Raw genomic sequence first — 22,403 nt, forward strand, 5'->3', positions numbered from 1 at the left:
TAAGACAAATTAATCCAATTCACCTATACTAAAATCACAATCAAGATGAAATAGAAGTAAATAAACGAAGACAGATGATCTGTTACAAGGAGCACTCCTGAATCATGATTTACAATGTATATGTTACAGTTCAGTGTTCAGTTTAATGTATATGAAGCCGTTATCAAGAAAATTTCCAAATGGAGACCTGTATCAGGCAGACCACGAGGAAGACCCAAAACTAGATGGGAGAACCAAATAGTCGAGGACCTTAAGAAGATGGGAGTCAGAGAATGGGTAACCATAAGCAAAAACAGGAACGAATGGAGAAAAATTGTAGAAGATGCCAAGTCACATAACCAATTGTAAAACCAAAATGTTAACGCGGATTGATTCACCGCGACAAACGAATCGGAAAAGCCCAAAGAGGGCGGCAATCACTCCGCTAGGAGTGTGGATGTCATGATGATGATGATGTTACAGTTCAAGTTGATTCTCAGTTAGAGTTGACTATTCCTAGTTCGACTCACTAGTACTACTACTATTTTCGCCTTCCGACTCCTAACCGCCATTCTCCTCTGTTTAACCATAGACCTGGAGGGATTTCTCTTTCCTCTAGTTCTTTTTCAACTCCCTTCCTCCAGATTCTTCTTGGCCTTCCTCTTTTTCTTCTCCCTTGTGGTGTCCATGCCAAAATATGTTTAGGGATCCTGTCAACTGGCATTCTCTGTACATGGCCGTACCATACTAATTGTTTTGTTTTTATGTCATCAATTATTGTATGTGTGACTCCCATCATTTCTCGTATTCTCTCATTTGGTATCCGATCTCTTCTTGATTTGCCTGCTGTTCTTCTACAGAAGTCCATTTCTGTTACTAGTAACATTTTCTCCGTTCTTTGTTTCAGTGGCCAATTCACTGCCATATGTGATTATACTTTTAAGTATACTATTGTATATGAGCTGTTTGTTCGCTTTAGATATTGTCTGGTCCCACAGAATGCCGTTCATCATGGATATATGGCTTTTCTGCCCTGTATGTTTCTGTACCTAGTTCGAGTCAACTCCAACTAAAACGAGCAGTAAGAATTGATTTAAAAAATCTCATTCAAATTTTACTAGTTGAAGTAGACTCTTCCTAACCCTTGTTAGTAAAAGTAGATAGCAGGAAAAATATAATCAACTCTTAATACTTTGTGTTGACTATTCCTGGATCGATTCAGTAAATGTAGATTATACGAGTATAATCTGACGTGATTTTGTGATGAATGTGCGTCTCTTTGATTTGAGCGTTTCATGTTTCATCTAGGTACTTATCACGATTTGAACATAATATCCAGTAACATTATTTAATTTCTAGAATCGGTTGTTTGTGTGAATCAACTCTTACTAAATAGCATTGGGAAGAGTAGGTATACTTTTAACTTTTTCTAGTTGGAGTCTACTTTTACTAGTAAATGTTGAATAAAAATCTTGATTTTATATTTATAATCAACTTTTACTAAAACCAGCCATTTGAGTTGAGGCGAACTAGGAATAGTCAACTCCAACTGGATAATCAACTTTAACTGTAACATTTACACACACCCAAACTTATGCTACTTATGCTATAAACAGTACTTGTGCTGGAATGTTGTATTCATACTAATTGATCACGAGTTGTTTCAACATAAAAATTTAATCGGTTGTTGATCTTCCCTTACGAAATCCTCCCTGGTATTCTCCTAGACTCTTTCACCCAGTGGCGTACTGAGCATGGTTCCGCGGGTTCCGCGAAACCAGGGCCCGGGACCCGCAGGGGCCCTCTCTAACGCGCTTTTTCCTTCTTTTGGTTCTAATATTTGATGGGGACGTTTTGAACTACACAAGTACACACTAGAAAATGTAACTACTTAATAAATTTTAATTTTTGTGTAGGTATTTATAAATAAAAACGAAGGATACTTATTCATCAAAAAATTTGAAAACAAAATTTATTAACAAACACACAGAACGCTTTTGTAAGTTTCCTTACTCGTTTTACCTGCTTACAGAAGCCCTTGTATCAACACTTGTTTAAAAACTAACTGCCAGTGCCTGCCTACACGTGTTAACTCAAACACTCGTATTTTTTATATTAGCACGATCCATGAATAAGTTGTAGGTAAACTACAAAGTTGCAGAAATTCGGAAACTTATCACTGCAAGTTTTATAAGGTGGGTCATAAAAATAATCCCAATAAAATATGCTCAATACTCGTGTTTATAGCACCCTCAACCTTCCTGTAATTTTAGGTAATTCTAAATAACTGAAATTAAATTCTAAATATAGACAATATGTAGTGGTAAGGATAATAAGGATAAATATAGACACTAATTTCTTTTTAAGAAAATCTTGTCGTTTGACAAAACATATCAACCCCACCATTTTTCAAGATTTTTTTATTTTTTTATTTAACCGTTTTATCTGCGTAGAGGTTTGTATGTAATTATTTAACTTATTTATAAATGTATCATATATGCAATTTGAAAGTCTCTTTTGTTGATATAAATTTCATTAAAATGTTCATTTTTTTAAAACTATTTTAGTTTTCCGATATTAAGGTTTTCAATTATGACGACTGGAGATTTAGATGTAGAAAATTTGTGAGGTTCATTATTTATACAAACGGCTGGCGTAAAGTGATCAGTCATGTCAGTATGAAAAAGGATAGGATTATTAACTTACTGTTTTAATAGTCCATTTTTTTTAAGTTTCTAACATCAAAAGTAAGTAAGTTACAACTAAAATATGTTTGATATCTATTGCTTTTGGTTGGTAAAAAAAATCGTGCAAATCACCCTCTAATTATGAAATTAATCGTTACTGTTTCACAAATTAATTTACTTATGTATTGTTTATAAGATATGTAAGATTCGTTGGTTCAAAGTTCTTATTTTTGAGAAGGCTGTAATTAAATGGGCTTAAACGAGTCACTAATCACGAGTGTATGCAAATTTTGAACAGCTATATCTAGAGATGCATCAAGTTAAACTAGTTTGATTTTATTCAACAAACTTGACTTGACTTGAAAACCATACTTTTTTGTAAAAAAGTTTGACTTGACTTGATTTCAAAATCTTTAGGTTTGACTTGAAATCAAACTTCTTCAAACAGTTTGAAGTTTGAATATCATATTGCGCAACGTGTTAATTTCCAATTCTAATTGAGAGCATACCGACTTTTGTTTTGACTTATTTGGATAGGTCTGAATCTGCTACTCCGCAAATTAGTTTGTAGTTCATATCATTAAGAAGTATATGCTTGGCTTGTTTATTACGTTCGTTTTGAAGGGTGTGCTTTGTGAAATAATATCTGAACCTGAATATTTTTCGGCCCAGAATAAATACCAGATCAAATTGAGTCGGATTTTGAAGGTATTCCCAGTGCAAAAATTAAGAGAAAAAAATCTATAGTCGAAGCAGAATTAATTAAGAAAAATAAATATACTGATTTATTTGATATTGTGGCAGGTGGTTTCAAAACAATGAAAATTCAAAAGTGCATGCTTGTATTATGTAAAAATAAAGAACAGCGTTATAAAACGACAAATAGTAAACTAATTCTTTAAGACGACATTGCAAAGTCGCAAAAAATTCATTAAACCTACTCTATCAAAATAGAATATTTTGTTGTTCCTTTACACATTTTTGTTAAAGGGGCCCTTCAAGTATTACGAAACGCAATTTATGAAGCTCTTACAACCTCTTTATCTCATCTGTATCTTTTCATCTTTTGTTGTTAAGAAAGGTCCAGCTATTTATTGCAAACACGTGTTACTGTGCTTGATCTGGTTGATACAAATTTTAAGATTTTTTCACTTAAATACTATTGTCCTATTGTAACATGAGCGGAGCGTATGGGGGCAATATAATACAATCCAGGGGTTCTATGTAAAATATAAACGAAAGTTGAAATTTAGGAGATTGTGATTCCGTAGTTTTTTTATTTAAGTTAAAAAGCAATGTTACGTAACGCGCTGTTCAAACCCCCCTCCCCCTCCTTTATATATCGCTTTATAATCGCTTCCTGTATCAAGATACTTTTATGTGGCACTCATTATATTATTAATTTTCTTATCTTAATTGGCAACTAACATGTCAATATCGACAAAAAAGTATATCTACTAAATAAATTATTTTTCAAACTCTTTCAAACTAGTTTGACAAACAGTTTGAATTTTCAAACCTGTACGATTGACCAGTTTGACTTGACTTGAACTATTTGTCAGAAGGATTGACTTGAGTTTGTCTTGAAATCAAGTCAAACTCAAGTCAAGTTCAAACATTCAAGTCAAACTTGTGCAACTCTAGCTATATCTTATATAACCAATTTGTGTCTTCAGGAAAACAAAAAGTCCAAAATATTCACAATAGTAAAACTTATATTTTTTACAAGTTGAGATTTTTGGTATCACATAAATAACTATTTTTTTTTTGTTGAAAAATAAACATATTTTTACTCATTCACGACTATAAATTAATTAGCTTGAGTTTTTGTAAATATATGATATATTTTATGATACTTCTATATGATAATTTATATTTAATGTTTATTAAAAACTTTTGGTATACAAACTGGAACCAGGGCCAGCTGATCTACCACTGTTCCACACATATTGTTCTAGTCGTTTTTGATTAATATGGCGAGTGCTTGTATATTCCTCTATAGTTTGCCCATTCTAAATCCCATTTCAGGTAGGTCAATAAATGGACATTAGGAACACAAAAGCACAAAAAGAAAACGCCAGTATTTTTTATTACATTTGAAAAAATATTTTTTAATAAAAAGAAGAATGCAAATAACTCTTATCCCTTTCTTTTTGATTTCCATTTTACCCAAAAATATATACAACAACGTATACTACTACATGCTTTCAGGAAAACTTAATCTACCAAGAATTTGAGAGCATGCGAAGGGAGAAGATTTAATAAAACAAGCAGCAATACGCGAACAAAGAGGGATAAGAATGTATATTATGACTCACGATTACAGGCCACAGAGAGTTATGAGTGCATTTGGACTTCTCTGCAAACAAGGAATTGTGTAAGAAAATATCCGGAAAAGTGTTTTATTTCAAGGACATGCTTTTAAAAATAAACTTTGCTGTAATTTTATAACAGTTTTGTTGTTTTTATTGAGAAGTCCGACACTTATTTTGACTTTTACTCTATGTACAAAATTAACATTTTACACTGTGCTGCAAAATTAACCGGACCTATTTTTGTTTTTGTGTTTAGGTCAAATCTTGTTTGATTTGGTTGAATTGTATTTTACGCCTGAATAACGATAACAACAACACATCTACACAAACGTTTTGTTATTAATGTGAAATAGACCCGTGTTGAGCTGCCCCCCCCCCCCACTTGCAAAAATTAGAAAACAAATAGCCCTGATCTATGAGCTATTTATGAGCTTTCATATTCCGCAAACTAAAAATTTTGAGCTTGTTCCACTGAGCAGGAATTTAATACTTTAGTGGGGGGGGGGCTGAGTCAGCCCCCCTCACTATTTAAAAATAGGAATACTGAATCGGTTTTTGCAGCAGAATTACGAGCTATTTATGAGCTCTTTAAATTATATAGTTTCGATTTTTGAGCTCATCCCCTTCACCCCCAAACAACCCTTTAATTGATTTAACTTAAGAGAAAAATGCTGAGAAAACTTAAAATATATCGTATTGCGGATATAATTCCTATAGCTTATATACTCTAAGAATAAACTATTAAATCACGTGCATTTCGATTGTTGAGCTACAACCCCTTCGCAAGAAAACCACCCTATCTTCCCGGCTTAAGAGAAAATTGTATTAAAATGCATTAAATTAATTATTTGGAGACTACATATCATTTAATAATTTATAAGCTCCCAAATTACGCGCATTTAGATCAGTAAATTGTAATTTATTTTGTATAGTGCAGTCACTGAAGGTAAAAATCAACGATTACCTCCAATTTCGGTGCACCTTCATCGATTTTCACGAAAATTTGTCAGTGGTTAGAGGATACCTCAAGAAACAAAGATGACATGGTACCACCTTGCGCCTTTACCCTGAGGGTGGATGCCGCCCCTTCTCGGGGGTGAAAATTATTTTATAAAAATAACTGCACAAATCAATAAAAGAACAAATTAAAAGCAAAACTTATTATATAAACTTATTAAAATAAGTTAATACTTTTTAAGTTATTAAAGATCAAAGATTTTAATTATACGTGAAAAAAATGCATGTTTTGAAGCGGTTTTTCGTAAATCACTGAAAAACTGAAGTTTTTACAAAAAGTTAATAGTAGTATAATTCGTATAGCTTATATTCTAAGAATAAACTCTTAAATCACGCGCCTTTCGATTATAGAACTACAACCCCTTCGCAAGAAAACCATCCCATATTCCCGGCTTAAGAGAGAGTTGTATTTAAAATAATTTAAATTAATTATTTGGCGACTACATATCGTTTAATAATTTATGAGCTCGCAAAATATACACATCTCAATTATTGAATTGACATTTTCTTTCTATAGTGCAGTCACTGAAGGTAAAAATCAACTATGACCTTCGATTTCGGTAAATCTCCATTCATTTTCACGAATTGACAATAACAACTTGCGGTTTTAGCCTGGGGTATATGTTACTCCTTCTGGGGGTGAAAATTACTTTATTAAAAATAACCCCACAAATCGAGAAAGGGATAAATTCTAAGCAAAATTTGTTATATAATATTATTAAAATAAATTAATACTTTTTGAGTTATTAAAGATCAAATATTTTAATTTTTATGAAAGAAAATGCATGCTTTAAAGCGATTTTTCATAAATAACTCAAAAATTGTAAATTTTTACAAAAAAGTTTTTATTACTAAAATTGAAGCTAATAAAAATATAATAAATTGCTGACTTGAAAAACCCTTTAATGTAAGTTTAAAGTAAGTTATAGGTAATTAAATGTATAGTGTATACCCTCGACTAAGTTGTTATTGTTGATTTTGTTTCTTGAGGTATCCTCTATCCGCTCACCAATTTTCGTGAAAATGAATGGAGATTTACCGAAATCGAAGGTCATAGTTGATTTTTACCTTCAGTGACTGCACTATAGAAAGAAAATGGCAATTCAATAATTGAGCTGCGAATATTTTGCGAGCTCAAAAAAAATTAAAGGATATGTAGTCGCCAAATAATTAATTTAAATTATTTTAAGTACAACTCTCTCTTAAGCCGGGAATATTGGATGGTTTTCTTGCGAAGGGGTTGTAGCTCAATAATCGAAAGGCGCGTGATTTAAGAGTTTATTCTTAGAATATAAGCTATACGAATTAAACTACTATTAACTTTTTTGTAAAAACTTACAGTTTTTTAGTGATTTACGAAAAACCGCTTCAAAAAATGCATTTTTCTCACGAATAATTAAAATCTTTGATCTTTAATAACTTAAAAAGTATTGACTTATTTTAATATAATAAGTTTTGCTTATAATTTGTTCTTTTATAGATTTGTGCAGCTATTTTTTATAAAATAACTTTCACCCCCGAGAAGGGGCGGTATCCACCCTCAGGGTAAAAGCACAAGGTGGTACCATGTTACCTTTGTTTCTTGAGCTATCCTCTAACCACTGACCAATTTTCGTGAAAATCGATGAAGGTTCACCGAAATTGAAGGTAATCGTTGATTTTTACCTTCAGTGACTGCACTATATAAAATAAATTGCAATTTACTGATCTAAATGCGCGTAATTTGGGAGCTTATAATTTATTAAGTGATATATGTAGTCGCCAAATAATTAATTTAATGCATTTTAAGTACAACTTTCTCTTAAGCCGGGAAGATAGGGTAGTTTTCTTGCGAAGGGGTTGTAGCTCAATAATAGAAATGCACGTGATTTAATAGTTTATTCTTAGAGTATATAAGCTATAGGAATTATATCCGCAATACGATATATTTTAATTTTTTTCAGCATGTTTCTCTTAAGTAAAATCAATTAAAGGGTTGTTTGGGGGTGAAGGGGATGAGCTCAAAAATCGAAACTATATAATTTCAAGAGCTCATAAATAGCTCGTAATTCTGCCGCAAAACCGATTCAATATTCCTGTTTTTAAGTAGTGGGCCCCACTAAAGTATTAAATTCCTGCTCAGTAGAACGAGCTCAAAATTTTTAGTTTGCGGAATATGAAAGCTCATAAATCAGGGCTATTTGTTTTTTAATTTTTGCAAGTGGGGGGGGGGCAGCTCAACACGGGTGTGAAATAGTGGCTTAAATACATTGGCATTGTTGACATTGTAATATTCGCTATAAGCTTAGAAAAGAATTACACGTCATGATGACGCAACTATTTTAAGCTTCGGAAAAAGTAGGTCTTAGATGAACTTGGAAAAATCAAAAATAATGACGAATACACCGAACATTAGAAACATAACGTTAAACGACATAAATTTAGAAACAGTAAGTGAATACATCTACCTGGGACAGATAACGAAAGTTAACAAAGAAAATCGAGCTGCCGAAATTATCAGAAGAATAAGGTTAGCGTGGGCAGGATTTGGAACACTGAGTTGGTTCTGGAAAAACACTAAAATAGAATATTTTAAAACCAGAGTTTACGATCAGTGTTTCCTCACTATACTCTCGTATGGTTCACAGACGTGGACACTCACCAAGGCCAATATGGATAAAATAGTAAAGGCACAAAGAACGATGGAAATATCAATGCTCGGGGTGAGACTTACAGCCAAAAAACAAACAAATGGATTAGAAGCAAAACTAAAGCAAAGACGCAGGAAAACATGCTGCCAAATTAAAATGGAGCTTCGTAGGACACAATGTCTGTCTGAAAGATAAAAGATGGAATCACGAAATACAACAATAGAGATCATGGTTAAAAAGGAGAAGCAGAGGAAGGTCAAAAATGAGATTGGCTGATGACATTAAGAAGATTGGAGGACACAACTGGAAGCAAGTGGCGCAAAATAGAAAACACTGGATTGAATTGGGGAAGCCTATGTTCAAAGTTGGAGTACTTAAGGCTGAAGAAGAAGAAGAAATGTCTTAAATAAAACATCATTAATTTAAGTTTATTATGGTATTGTACCTGTTTACAAGTTCGGCTGTAGGTTTTTATGTTGTCTTCTGTTTAAAACATGGACTAAAAAAGTTACGACACAATAAGGAGTAGCACAAGTAGCACATTTTTCGTCTGCTGGGGTTCGTTTATTACCATGGTCTCAAAGGACTCCAGATTTAAATCCAATAGAGCATGCATGGGATATTCTGGGACGACGTATTCGACGTAACCATGGTAAGTTTGAAACCATGAATGATTTGGAGCAAACAGTTCGTGACGAATGAGAGCAAATCCCTCAGGCAGAATTTGTTTCCACTTTTTGATGGAACCACATTTGGGGACACCACATCACAAAACTACTAGTTTTATCCAACAGCCGGACAAACTGGAATACCTTCAGAGATATAATAAATAAAAAAATATGAAAAAAAAATTTTTAAGAAACGCTTTTCTTTATTTACGAGTGACTAAATTTAAAAATATTAAAATAATAAAAAGCAAAAAATAAAAAAAATTGAAAAATCTAACACATTTGTCAAAGAATAGCGTGGCGCGTCTTCATCGAATAAACGGTTTTCGCCCCACGCTTTTCTTTAACGAATATGTTAGATTTTTTCAATTTTTTTTATTTTTTGCTTTTTATTATTTTAATATTTTTAAATTTAGTCACTCGTAAATAAAGAAAAGCGTTTCTTAAAAAAATTTTTTTCATATTTTTTTATTTTTTACTTTTTAGTCTTACACTTTTCAAACATTAAAATATATCGTCATGTTTTTTAAAATATGTATAAAATATATATGATGTACTAACATGAAAAGTAGTCGGAATCGGCAAAAAATTTGAAACTTTATTGTTTATTTATGAAACATAACGTAAACAATTAACGTAAAAAGTGAAATTATCTATAGTTCATATCATTAGCTACAACACGTAAAAGTTTCAAGTTCTTACATTGTAAAAAACAAGAGAATTTAAGCATTTTCCATTAAAATCGTTTTTTTATTTAAACAATTAATAAACATAGGTAAAAAAAATTTATTGATTATTCGTGTATTGTTCCCGCGAATGCATATGTCTCCAAATTTTCATTCATTTGCATTGGAGAAAAGGCAGTCAAATTAACGTCTAAAAATTTGATGCAAACTATTGAACTAAATAAAAGCGTTTAAAAAGAGTATAAATTTAAACCAGAGCAACCCGTCAATTAAAAAAGGTCCTACAGGAACACAAAGAACAAGAAATAAACTATTTTCTAGAGAATCTGTCTAGCTCTGAAGAAAAGAACTACTCGTTATGGAAATTGTCTAAAACACTCAAAAGACAATCACAAACTAAAGCACCGACAAGAAAAAATTATGGTACCTGGTCTCGAAGTGACGAAGAGAGGGCTAACACCTTCGCTGAACATCTTCAGTCAGTTTTCCAATCGCACAAGAGAGAGGTTCCAGAGAACGAAGAGAAAATTATTACAGATATAGCAGATGAACCCTACCAGATATGTCTTCCGAGTCTTCCCACCACAAAAGTTAAAATTACCGAAATTGAAGAAGTAATCAAAAACCTAAATACAAAAGAAAACACCTGGATACGACCTGATAACAGGACTAATTCTCAAAGAACCACCTGAAGAAGCAATAGCTACTAATGTACATATACAATGCTATCCTAAGATTGTGCTACTTCCCCTCCCAATGGAAGGTAGCATAAATCATTCTAATTCATAAACCCAACAAAGACACAACCCAACCTTCATCCTATCGTCCTATTAGCCTTCTGCCTTTACCCTCCAAAGTGTTTGAGAGGCTTCTCCTGAAAAGAATAGACCTTGTCATTACAGAAAAAACCTAATACCTCATTACCAATTCGGATTTCGACAACAACATGGCACAATCGAACAGGTCCATAGGGTAGTCGGAACCGCAATAGATGCACTCGAGAGCAAGAAATATTGTACAGCAGCCTTTCTGGATGTCTCCTAAGCCTTCGACAAGGTATGGCATAAAGGTCTAATATCAAAAATTAAAAGACTATTGCCTCATCCAATCTGCATGCTCCTACAATCATACCTCACCGGCAGATCGTATCAGATAAAACTAGGGGAGGCCCTCACTACTCTACATCCCATCCTCTCTGGCGTACCCCAAGGAAGTGTCCTTGGACCCACACTGTACCTACTGTTCACAGCAGATATATCAACTTCAGATCGTACAACAATTGCAATATATGCTGATGACACTATCCTAATGGCTTGCCACAAAAATCCGACCCTAGCTTCACAGATACTATAAAGCCGCTCAAATAGACTTGAAATATGGTTTATGGTTTAAACTGTGGAGAGTCAAAGTTAATAGCTCTAAGTCAACACACAATACGTTTACACTAAGGAATGGGAGCAATCCAGCTGTAACCTTTAACAACACACCACTGCCAATAAGAAGTGACGTCAAACACTTGGGGATTTACCTAGACAGCCGCCTAACATGTCAAAAGCATATTTGGAACAAACGACTGCAACTGGGACTCGTTTGTAGAAAGATGTACTGGTTCATGAATCAAAAATCACGCCTAAGTCTAGACAATAAACTTTTGATCTACAAATGTGTACTGAAACCCATCTGGACGTATTGCATCCAAATCAGGGGAACTGCCCGTGAAACAAATTTACTCAAGATACAGCGCTTTCAATCATAAGTTCTAAGGCAACTATGCCAAGCTCCTTGGTACATTTCCAACGATAATATACATAGGGATCTCCAAGTCCAAACCGTCAAAGAAGAAATTGTTTCTCTGTGCTCCAAGTACCACAATAGACTACAGATTCACCCAAACATATTGGTCACCAATCTCCTGCCACCCCTACAGAACACAAGAGTAAAAAGAACAGACACTCTTGACCTCAACACTAACTAATCATTCCCACTTATTATTATTGTACTATTCAAATTAATTCAATTAATTTATTAATATACTAATTCAATCATTATTTTACTCTTTTAGGTATTCACCACTGGGTGAATACTGACTGTCACACTCTTAGCACTCGTATGTTTTGTTTATTATTTTTTATAAAATAGATTGCAATAAAATGGATGTCAAAAAAAAACTTTTTGGTAGATTTGGACATGGTATTCCCTACTAGTTTTACGTGAAATGTTTTCAGTCTCACATAAATTAAAGTCATATAAAAAAAAGACTAAGTTTTCACTCTAATGGCATATAGCATATCCCACCAGAATGAAAACAATGGGAACCTTCTCTGGTTACACCTCCGAGGCTTCTACAATTTGCAAGACATACGGATGCTGAGACTAAGGAAGATGAGTGAATTCTACAATTTACAATTCACGTCCCATCTGCTCAGCGCGGTAAAGTTCCAACGAGACTGGTTCCCTTCATACTCCACACAGAGTAAATGTAAATCAAAAATGAATAACCATTTTCAATTTCGTTGCAAAACGAAAATACAGCCGAACCACATTCCAGTCCAATCAGAGAGTGCTGCAAGCACCTCCACCGGTTTCGAAACTTATTAGTCTCTCATCAGGAGGCACATATGCTGCTCTCCCTGATCCAACCAAAACAAACCCCAGCGTGCAGTCCCGAATTGCAACGAACGAAATGGCATAGATGCCCTAGCGGCAACTGCTAGCAAAAGACTAAGTTTTCACTCTAATGGCATATAGCATATCCCACCAGAATGAAAACAATGGGAACCTTCTCTGGTTACACCTCCGAGGCTTCTACAATTTGCAAGCCATACGGATGCTGAGACTAAGGAAGATGAGGGAATTCTACAATTTACAATTCACGTCCCATCTGCTCAGCGCGGTAAAGTTCCAACGAGACTGGTTCCCTTCATACTCCACACAGAGTAAATGTAAATCAAAAATGAATAACCATTTTCAATTTCGTTGCAAAACGAAAATACAGCCGAACCACATTCCAGTCCAATCAGAGAGTGCTGCAAGCACCTCTACCGGTTTCGAAACTTATTAGTCTCTCATCAGGAGGCACATATGCTGCTCTCCCTGATCCAACCAGAGAAGGTTCCCATTGTTTTCATTCTGGTGGGATATGCTATATGCCATTAGAGTGAAAACTTAGTCTTTTGCTAGCAGTTGCCGCTAGGGCATCTATGCCATTTCGTTCGTTGCAATTCGGGACTGCACGCTGGGGTTTGTTTTGGTTGGATCAGGGAGAGCAGCATATGTGCCTCCTGATGAGAGACTAATAAGTTTCGAAACCGGTAGAGGTGCTTGCAGCACTCTCTGATTGGACTGGAATGTGGTTCGGCTGTATTTTCGTTTTGCAACGAAATTGAAAATGGTTATTCATTTTTGATTTACATTTACTCTGTGTGGAGTATGAAGGGAACCAGTCTCGTTGGAACTTTACCGCTCTGAGCAGATGGGACGTGAATTGTAAATTGTAGAATTCCCTCATCTTCCTTAGTCTCAGCATCCGTATGGCTTGCAAATTGTAGAAGCCTCGGAGGTGTAACCAGAGAAGGTTCCCATTGTTTTCATTCTGGTGGGATATGCTATATGCCATTAGAGTGAAAACTTAGTCTTTTGCTAGCAGTTGCCGCTAGGGCATCTATGCCATTTCGTTCGTTGCAATTCGGGACTGCACGCTGGGGTTTGTTTTGGTTGGATCAGGGAGAGCAGCATATGTGCCTCCTGATGAGAGACTAATAAGTTTCGAAACCGGTAGAGGTGCTTGAAGCACTCTCTGATTGGACTGGAATGTGGTTCGGCTGTATTTTCGTTTTGCAACGAAATTGAAAATGGTTATTCATTTTTAAAGTCATATAAATTAATATTTGTTTTCGTTATTTAATAAATATGTGTGTCTCTGTAATGTTCCTGTTCCAATGGCCATAGTTGTCCAGGTACTTTATGCTTGATATCAAGTAAATAATCATAAAAGTATAAAATCATAAATTATATTTAAAAAATCGTTTTGCCAAATTATTTTGTAATATTTTTGGCTAAATAAGTAACTAATTTAGAAAGTCAGATTTCGGTAGAGATTCTGCAACTCACGCGAAACGTTTTTACCAAAATAAGCTACATAATACTCGTACGTTAAGCTAGGACAGAAAGTAGATATGTTATCATATAAACCTTGGATTTCCATCATTCTACCAAAAAAATCCCCAAAGATTTACGAGTACAGTGTCAGTGTGTGCCTCTAGGTAAGGGCGAAGTTGATGTAAAAACTAGAACATCTGTTATCTAAGTAGGTCCTAATACTTTCATTATTTTTTTATCAACCCGGGATTTGCTTCTTAAGTTGTGGCTGGCTTACAACGGTTCCGATACATACAACTTTGGAAGGATTTTACTTTGGAATCACAGCAACAAAGGAAATAAACCGTAGGTATATACCGTATGTTTTTATAGGATGTATTAAACCTTATAGGATGAGCTTGGATTTATTACAATAAAACACTGAAAACGTTTGTTTTCTATACTTCCACAAAATTTATTACAACTATGTGACTACAGCTGTTTCGGCAGAGTGCCTTTCTCAAGTGATATAGTTTACAATATGTTTGCCTTTTCAACTCTTTAACTGAAGAGGTTGGGAAGTGGGGAGCTGTTTGTCTCGAGTTGGTCATTCAGAATTATATCTGTATTTTCCAATATATTAATTTCCATAGATTCCAAAAAAAGATAGCTTAAGGCCTTTATTTTGAATATGCAGAATTTGAAACTCTTCATTGAAATAATGATTATGATCTAGAAGGTGAAGTGCGTATGTAGAAGTGTCTGTTTTTCTATTGTTGAAAGCCCTTTTGTGTCCTGCTATCCGTTTATCAAAGGTTCTGCCAGTTTCACCGATGTAAGTTTTCGGACAGTCACCACAAGTTAGTTTGTACACACCACTCTGTAGTTGCTTTCTCTTTCGGCTTTTATTGTTCTTATTATATTTGCTTAAGTTTTTGTTAGTTCTGAAAGCTGGTGTTACTCCTTTCTTTTTTGTGTATCTGGCTATATTTGATGTTATCTTGTCAGTATATGTGAGAGAGCAGAAGGTACTGGGTTCTTTCTGTAGTGGTGGATACACTAATTTCAGGGCTTTCTTATGGAGTTTTTGGTTTAAAAATGTTTTAACTGTTTGTTCGTTATAGCCATTGTATACTGCTATTTGTTTAATGATGTTTAGTTCTATCTCGAAGTAATTTTTTGTCATGGGAATTTCTGTCAGTCTATGTATCATGCTATAGTAGGCTGCTAATTTGTGTTGTGTAGGATGGGATGATGAATTGTGTATAGTTGTGTCAGTATGGGTAGGTTTATGATATACGGAGAACTCATGTTTGTTGTGTAGTCTGGTAATCGTTACATCTAGAAAGTTTATCGAATTATTCTGTTCTGTTTCTATAGGAAACTCAATAATACTATGAAGTAAATTAATGTATGATAGAAATTGGTCAAGTTCCTGTAAAGCATACTAGTATATCATCCACGTATCTCCACCAATATAAGAACTATTAAAATACGGGATGTTTAGAAGTTGTTGTTTTAAGTTGGTTCATAAATATATCTGATAGCAATGGGCTTAGAGGATTACCCATAATAAGTCCTGCACTGTTGTTTGTGTATATTTGATTATTGAATTCAAAATAGTCTTGATTTATGCAAATTTCAAAAAGGTGTAAAATTTCAGATGCAATGATCGTATTTGTACTATTATGGTCTAAAAGTTTTTAACTAAAACAAAAGTTTCTGTAGGAGGAACACTAGGAAAAAGATTTTTTACGTCAAATGAAATTAGTTTGGAGTTGTTGGGCAATTGAAGATGTTGTATTTAATTAGCTAGTTCTAGTGTATTTTTTACGGTGAATTTAGGTGAAAATTTAGTGTATTCGGTAATAATATCTGACAGTTTTTTTGAATGTTTCTATGACGGAGCTGTATAAAAAAAACTACAGGCCTTATTGGGTGGTCAGGTTTGTGTAGTTTAATAAAAGAGTATAATTTATGAGGTTCTGGGTTGATAATATTAAGGTATTTCTGTTCAGTTGGATTTAATATTGATTTTGAATTTTCAATGGCTAGTTTAATTTGTTTTCGGTATTTTTCTGTGGGGTCTTTGTTTAGAGTTATTACTATTTTGGTTATTTAAAAATTCTATTCTTTTGTTATTATGGTCTCTTTTATCGATAGCAATAGTAGTGTTACCTTTGTCTGCTTTTGTAAATATGTCAGGTTTTATTGATTTATTTTTAATTGAAACAGCTATTTGGTTTTCGTTGTAAAAAAGAATTATTAGTTTCACTACATACATCGGTAATATATTTTGCAATGATGCTTTTTTCTATGTTCTTGGCAGTTTTGTTTAACGCTACTTCACATTCTACACCTAAATATTCTAAATTTTTTTGATTATTATGTTGAGGCAAGTTGTGTTTGAATCCTTTCTCTAAAAGTTCTCACTATTATTGAATTAAGTATCTGTTAGGTTTATAAATCTATTAAAAACACAACTTGCCTCAACATAATAATCAAAAAAATTTAGAATATTTAGGTGTAGAATGTGAAGTAGCGTTAAACAAAACTGCCTAGAGCATAGAAAAAAGTATCATTGCAAAATCTGTTACCGATGTAAGTAGTGAAACTAATAATTCCTGTTACAACGAAAACCAAATAGCCGTTTCAATTAAAAATAAATCAATAAAACATGACATGATATTTACAAAAGCAGACAAAGGTAACACTACTATGGCTATCGATAAAAGAGAATATAATAACAAAACAATAGAATTTTTAAATAACCAAAATTGTATAACTCTAAACAACGACCCCACAGAAAAATACCGAAAACAAATTAAACTAGCCATTGAAAATTAAAAATCAATACTAAATCCATCAGAACAGAAATACCCTAATATTATGAACCCACAACCTCCTAAATTATACTCTTTCATTAAACTACACAAACCTGACCACCCAATAAGGCCTGTAGTTTCTTTTTATACAGCTCCGTCATATAAACTTCCAAAAAAACTGTTAGATATTATTACAGAATACACTAAATTTTCACCTAAATTCACCGTAAAAAAATACACTAGAACTAGTTAATAAAATACAACGTTTTCAATTGCCCAACAACTCCAGACTAATTTCATTTGACGTAAAAAATCTTTTTCCTAGTGTTCCTCCTAAAGAAACTTTTGTTTTAGTTAAAACCTTTTAGACCATAATAGTACAAATCCGATCATTGCATCTGAAATTTTACACCTTTTTGAAATTTGCATAAATCAAGATTATTTTGAATTCAATAATCAAATATACACAAACAACAGTGCAGGACTTATTATGGGTAATCCTCTAAGCCCATTGCTATCAGATATATTTATGAACCAACTTGAAACAACAACTTCTAAACATCCCGTACTTAAACAGTTCTTATATTGGTGGAGATACGTGGATGATATACTAGTATGCTTTACAAGAACTAACAGACAACTTGACCAATTTCTATCATACATTAATTCACTTCATATTAATATTGAGTTTTATAATAGAAACAGAACAAAATAATTCGATAAACTTTCTAGATGTAACGATTATCAGACTACACAACAAACATGAGTTCTCCGTATATCATAAACCTACCCATACTGATACACCTATACACAATTCATCATCTCATCCTACACAACACAAATTAGCAGCCTACCATAGCATGATACATAGACTGACAGAAATTCCCATGACAAAAAATAACTTCGAGATAGAACTAAATATCATTAAACAAATAGCAGTAAACAATGGCTATAACGAACAAACAAGTAACAAAATTTTAAACCAAAAAGTCCATAAGAAAGCCCTGAAATTAGTGTATCCACCACCACAGAAAGAACCCAGTACCTTTTGCTCTCTCACATATACTGGCAAGATAACAACAAAAATAGTCAGATACATAAAAAAAGAAAGGAATAACACCAGCTTTCAGAACTAACAACAACTTAAGCAAATATATTAAGAACAATAAAAGCCGAAAGAGAAAGCAACTACAGAGTGGTGTGTACAAACTAACTTGTGCTGACTGTCCGAAAACTTACATCGGTCAAACTGGCAGAACCTTTGATAAACGGATAGCAGAACACAAAAGGCTTTCAACAATAGAAAAAGAGACACATCTACATACGCACTTCACCTTCCAGATCATAATCATTCTTTCAATCAAGAGTTTCCAATTCTGCATATTCAAAATAAAGGCCTGAAGCTATCTTTTTTTAGAATCTACGGAAATTAATAAATTAAAAAATACAGATATAATTCTGAATGACCAACTCGAGACAAACAGCTCCCCACTCATCAACCTCTTCAGTTAAAGACTTTAAATAGGCAAACCATTGTAAACTAAATCACTTGAGAAAGGCACTCTGCCGAAACAGTTGTAGTCACATAGTTATAATAAATTTTGTGGAAGTATAGAAAACAAAAGTTTTCAGTGTTTTATTGTTAGATAAATGAACTTCCATCAAGTAACGGTCCAAGCCATCAATTGGATTTATTAGACACAAAAAATGAAAAAAAGGCGCCCATATTTTATAGGCAAAGATTTTTATTATAAAAAAGTAGAAATCTTATCGTATAGGAAATATAGTCAAATAATATTGTTGTAAAGTTATTTCCTTGTGGGATCTTATGAAATTTACTATTTTATATGGGAATGTCACAATTTAAGGTTACTAAGGAAGTAAAATTTCACTTGTAGGTAAAATGATTCAAATTGGATTGAAGTGGGTACATCTATAGTACAAAAAACACACAAACGTTTTCGGACCAATCAGTCCATCATCAGGTAGAAACCTAAAATAAGCAAACCACTGTATTAAAAAAGGCCAAGATGAAATTTTGACTGTTAGAAAGTTAGGAAAAATTAAAACATGCGGTTACTTACTTTAGATCCAAATTAGTTGGAACTAGCTACATAGTTAGGTTTCCTTTATATTATACAATTTACTTCGTATAGTGCTTCGTATTCCAAGATGCTGTCATCAACGGCGACTAAACTTGGTCAATAAATAATCATTATTTTAGATAATGAAAAGTAATTCAGTTAGAGCAATTCTTAACAATCTTAGATACAAACAAAAAGCGCAATTGACAGATAAAATCCTTGTTAGGTGCGCAAATTCTAACAGTGGTGTACCCCGACTTTTCTTGTGGAAGAGTGTGGGGTGAAGCTTTGAATAGTCAGAGCTATATTGATAACTGTCTTTCCAAATTGCTTCAGTTTATCCACAAATATTATGCTAATGACGATATTGTATTTTGGTTATACCTAGCATCATGTCATTACTCAAAATACCCAAAACTGGCTTCGACAACATCACAAACCCTATGTTCCCAAAAACGATAATTCTCCAAACTTGATCCAGGCTCGCCCAACAGGAGATTTTTGGGCTGTACTGTCTAGAAGAGAAGAACAATTAAGAGGGCGAATTTACGAAAAACTGGGAGGAATTGATCTGAACTCCGTCCAAGACCTCATGAGAGACATTCGAAGAAATTTCGACTAGTAGAGAAGAATGGGCCACTTCACATAATTCGATATTATAGTGAAGTTAGGAATTTTTGATTTGTAATTTGTGATAAATAGTTAGTGTTATAAATATTTTGTGCCAAAACTTTTGAGGACATACGTTAAGTTAAATCTTGCGGTATAAATAGCTGCGACATTTTTAGAAACTGTATAGTTTTTGTGATCTCTGAAGGTTTTTTGAGAGTATGGTGGGAATGGTAATGGTGGTAAGTTGGACGAATTCCTGAAGACATCAAGAAACTATGGGGACGTTTGCTGTGGTTACTTCGAAGTTTTCTAATAATTTATACTGCTCCTCTAGTTAGGAAGTCCAGGAACAGACGACCAATAAACAGTTAGAGGTCACCTTTTCCTTCCGCCAACACCATCATCCTTATCGTAGCCACGTCATTACCATTTTTATTTGCTGTTTACTATTTATCAGTTTTTTGACCCCCTTTGTACAGCTCTCCTTTTTTAATTCATATAGCTGCTCCTTCTTTTCATCCCATCTCCATTCTTTTCAGTTTACTGTTAACTTTTTGTATTCTATTCTTCCTTTACCTGTTTCTTCTTTCGCGACTTTGCTTATTTGATTCTATATTTCCTTTTCTTTCATTGTTAGGTCATTGTTTATGTAAATGTAGTCGTCGAAGTTTCTTAATTTACTCTTGTTTTTCAATATCTCTGTTTTTTTATCATTATTTCCGTTTCTGTAAAATAGAGATTCTCCTCAGTCTTTGTGGCACTACTTAATTTCAGTTTTACTTGTTCTCTTGTTATGAAATATTCCGTTTTTTGATGTCTCTATCATCGATTTTGTCCATTTTTAATCCTGATATCAGATTTTTCTTCTTCCTGTATTTCTCTATGTGTTCAATTATTCTATGATTCTCTTCTCGCAAGTTCTGATTCTCTAGCCTTATTTTCATTAATTGCTTATTGTTTTCGCCTTGTTCCTTTCCCATTTGCTGTATTTGGTTCATCTGTTCTTCCTTTTCCCCGATAAGTCCTTTCATCATTCTAATCATAACTGCATTTGTATATTTGTCTTCATGTTCTTAATTTTTCTGTGGTGATCTGTTTGTTGTTTTGCTTCTTCCAAAGCTGTACTTTTGTTTTCCTCTCTTCTGCTTATCCTCTTAGCGGTAAAAATTTACTTGATATAGGAAATATTAAAAAATTGGAAAACATTAGTACAAGTACAAGTAGATAGAATAAAAAGTTTACTGGGAAGAAAATCTGCAAAGGATAAATCATCTGATAACATAATAGAAATAATAGTGTCATAATTATCGTAGGTTGGAATATGTGAATAAAATATGACCCGTGTTGAGCTGCCCCCCCCCCCACTTGGAAAAATTAAAAAACGAACAGCCCTGATTTATGAGCTATTTATGAGCTTTCATATTCCGCAAACTAAAAATTTTGAGCTCGTTCCCCTGAGCAGGAATTTATTACTTTAGTGGGGGGGGGGCTGAGTCAGCCCCCCACTATTTAAAAATAGGAATATTGAATCGGTTTTTGCGGCAGAATTACGAGCTATTTATGAGCCCTTGAAATTATATAGTTTTGATTTTTAAGCTCATCCCCTTCACCCCCAAACAACCCTTTAATTGATTTAACTTAAGAGAAAAATGCTAAGAAAACTTAAAATATATGGTATTGCGGATATAATTCCTATAGGTTATATACTCTAACAATAAACTATTAAATCACGTGCATTTCGATTATTGAGCTACAACCCCTTCGCAAGAAAACCACCCTATCTTCCCGGCTTAAGGGAAAGTTGTACTTAAAATGCATTAAAATAATTATTTGGCGACTACATATCATTTAATAATTTATAAGCTCCCAAATTACGCGCATTTAGATCAGTAAATTGTAATTTATTTTGTATAGTGCAGTCACTGAAGGTAAAAATCAACGATTACCTTCAATTTCGGTGAACCTCCATCGATTTTCACGAAAATTGGTCAGTGGTTAGAGGATACTTCAAGAAACGAAAGTGACATGGTACCACCTTGCGCCTTTACCCTGAGGGTGGATACCGCCCCTTCTCGGGGGTGAAAATCATTTTATAAAAAATAACTGCACAAATCAATAAAAGAACAAATTAAAAGCAAAATTTATTATATAAAGTTATTAAAATAAGTCAATACTTTTTAAGTTATTAAAGATCAAAGATTTTATTTATTCGTGAAAAAAATGCATGTTTTGAAGCGGTTTTTCGTAAATCACTGAAAAACTGTAAGTTTTTCCAAAAAAGGTAATAGTAGTTTAATTCGTATAGCTTATATTCTAAGAATAAACTCTTAAATCACGCGCCTTTCGATTATAGAGCTACAACCCCTTCGCAAGAAAACCATCCCATATTCCCGGCTTAAGAGAGAGTTGTACTTAAAATAATTTAAATTAATTATTTGGTGACTACGTATCGTTTAATAATTTATGAGCTCGCAAAATATACGCATCTCAATTATTGAGCCATTTTGTTTTTATAGTGCAGTTACTGAAGGTAAAAATCAACTATGACCTTCGATTTCGGTAAATCTCCATTCATTTTCACGAATTGACAATAACAACTTGCGGTTTTAGCCTGGGGTATATGTCACACCTTCTCGGGGGTGAAAATTACTTTATTAAAAATTACCCCACAAATCGAGAGAGGGACAAATTCTAAGCAAAATTTGTTATATAATGTTATTAAAATAAATCAATACTTTTTGAGTTATTAAAGATCAAATATTTTAATTTTTGTGAAAGAAAATGCATGCTTTAAAGCGATTTTTCATAAATAACTAAAAAACT

The sequence above is a fragment of the Diabrotica virgifera genome, chromosome 10, assembly GCF_917563875.1.
Source record: "Diabrotica virgifera virgifera chromosome 10, PGI_DIABVI_V3a".
NCBI classification, from domain to species: Eukaryota; Metazoa; Arthropoda; class Insecta; order Coleoptera; family Chrysomelidae; genus Diabrotica; species Diabrotica virgifera.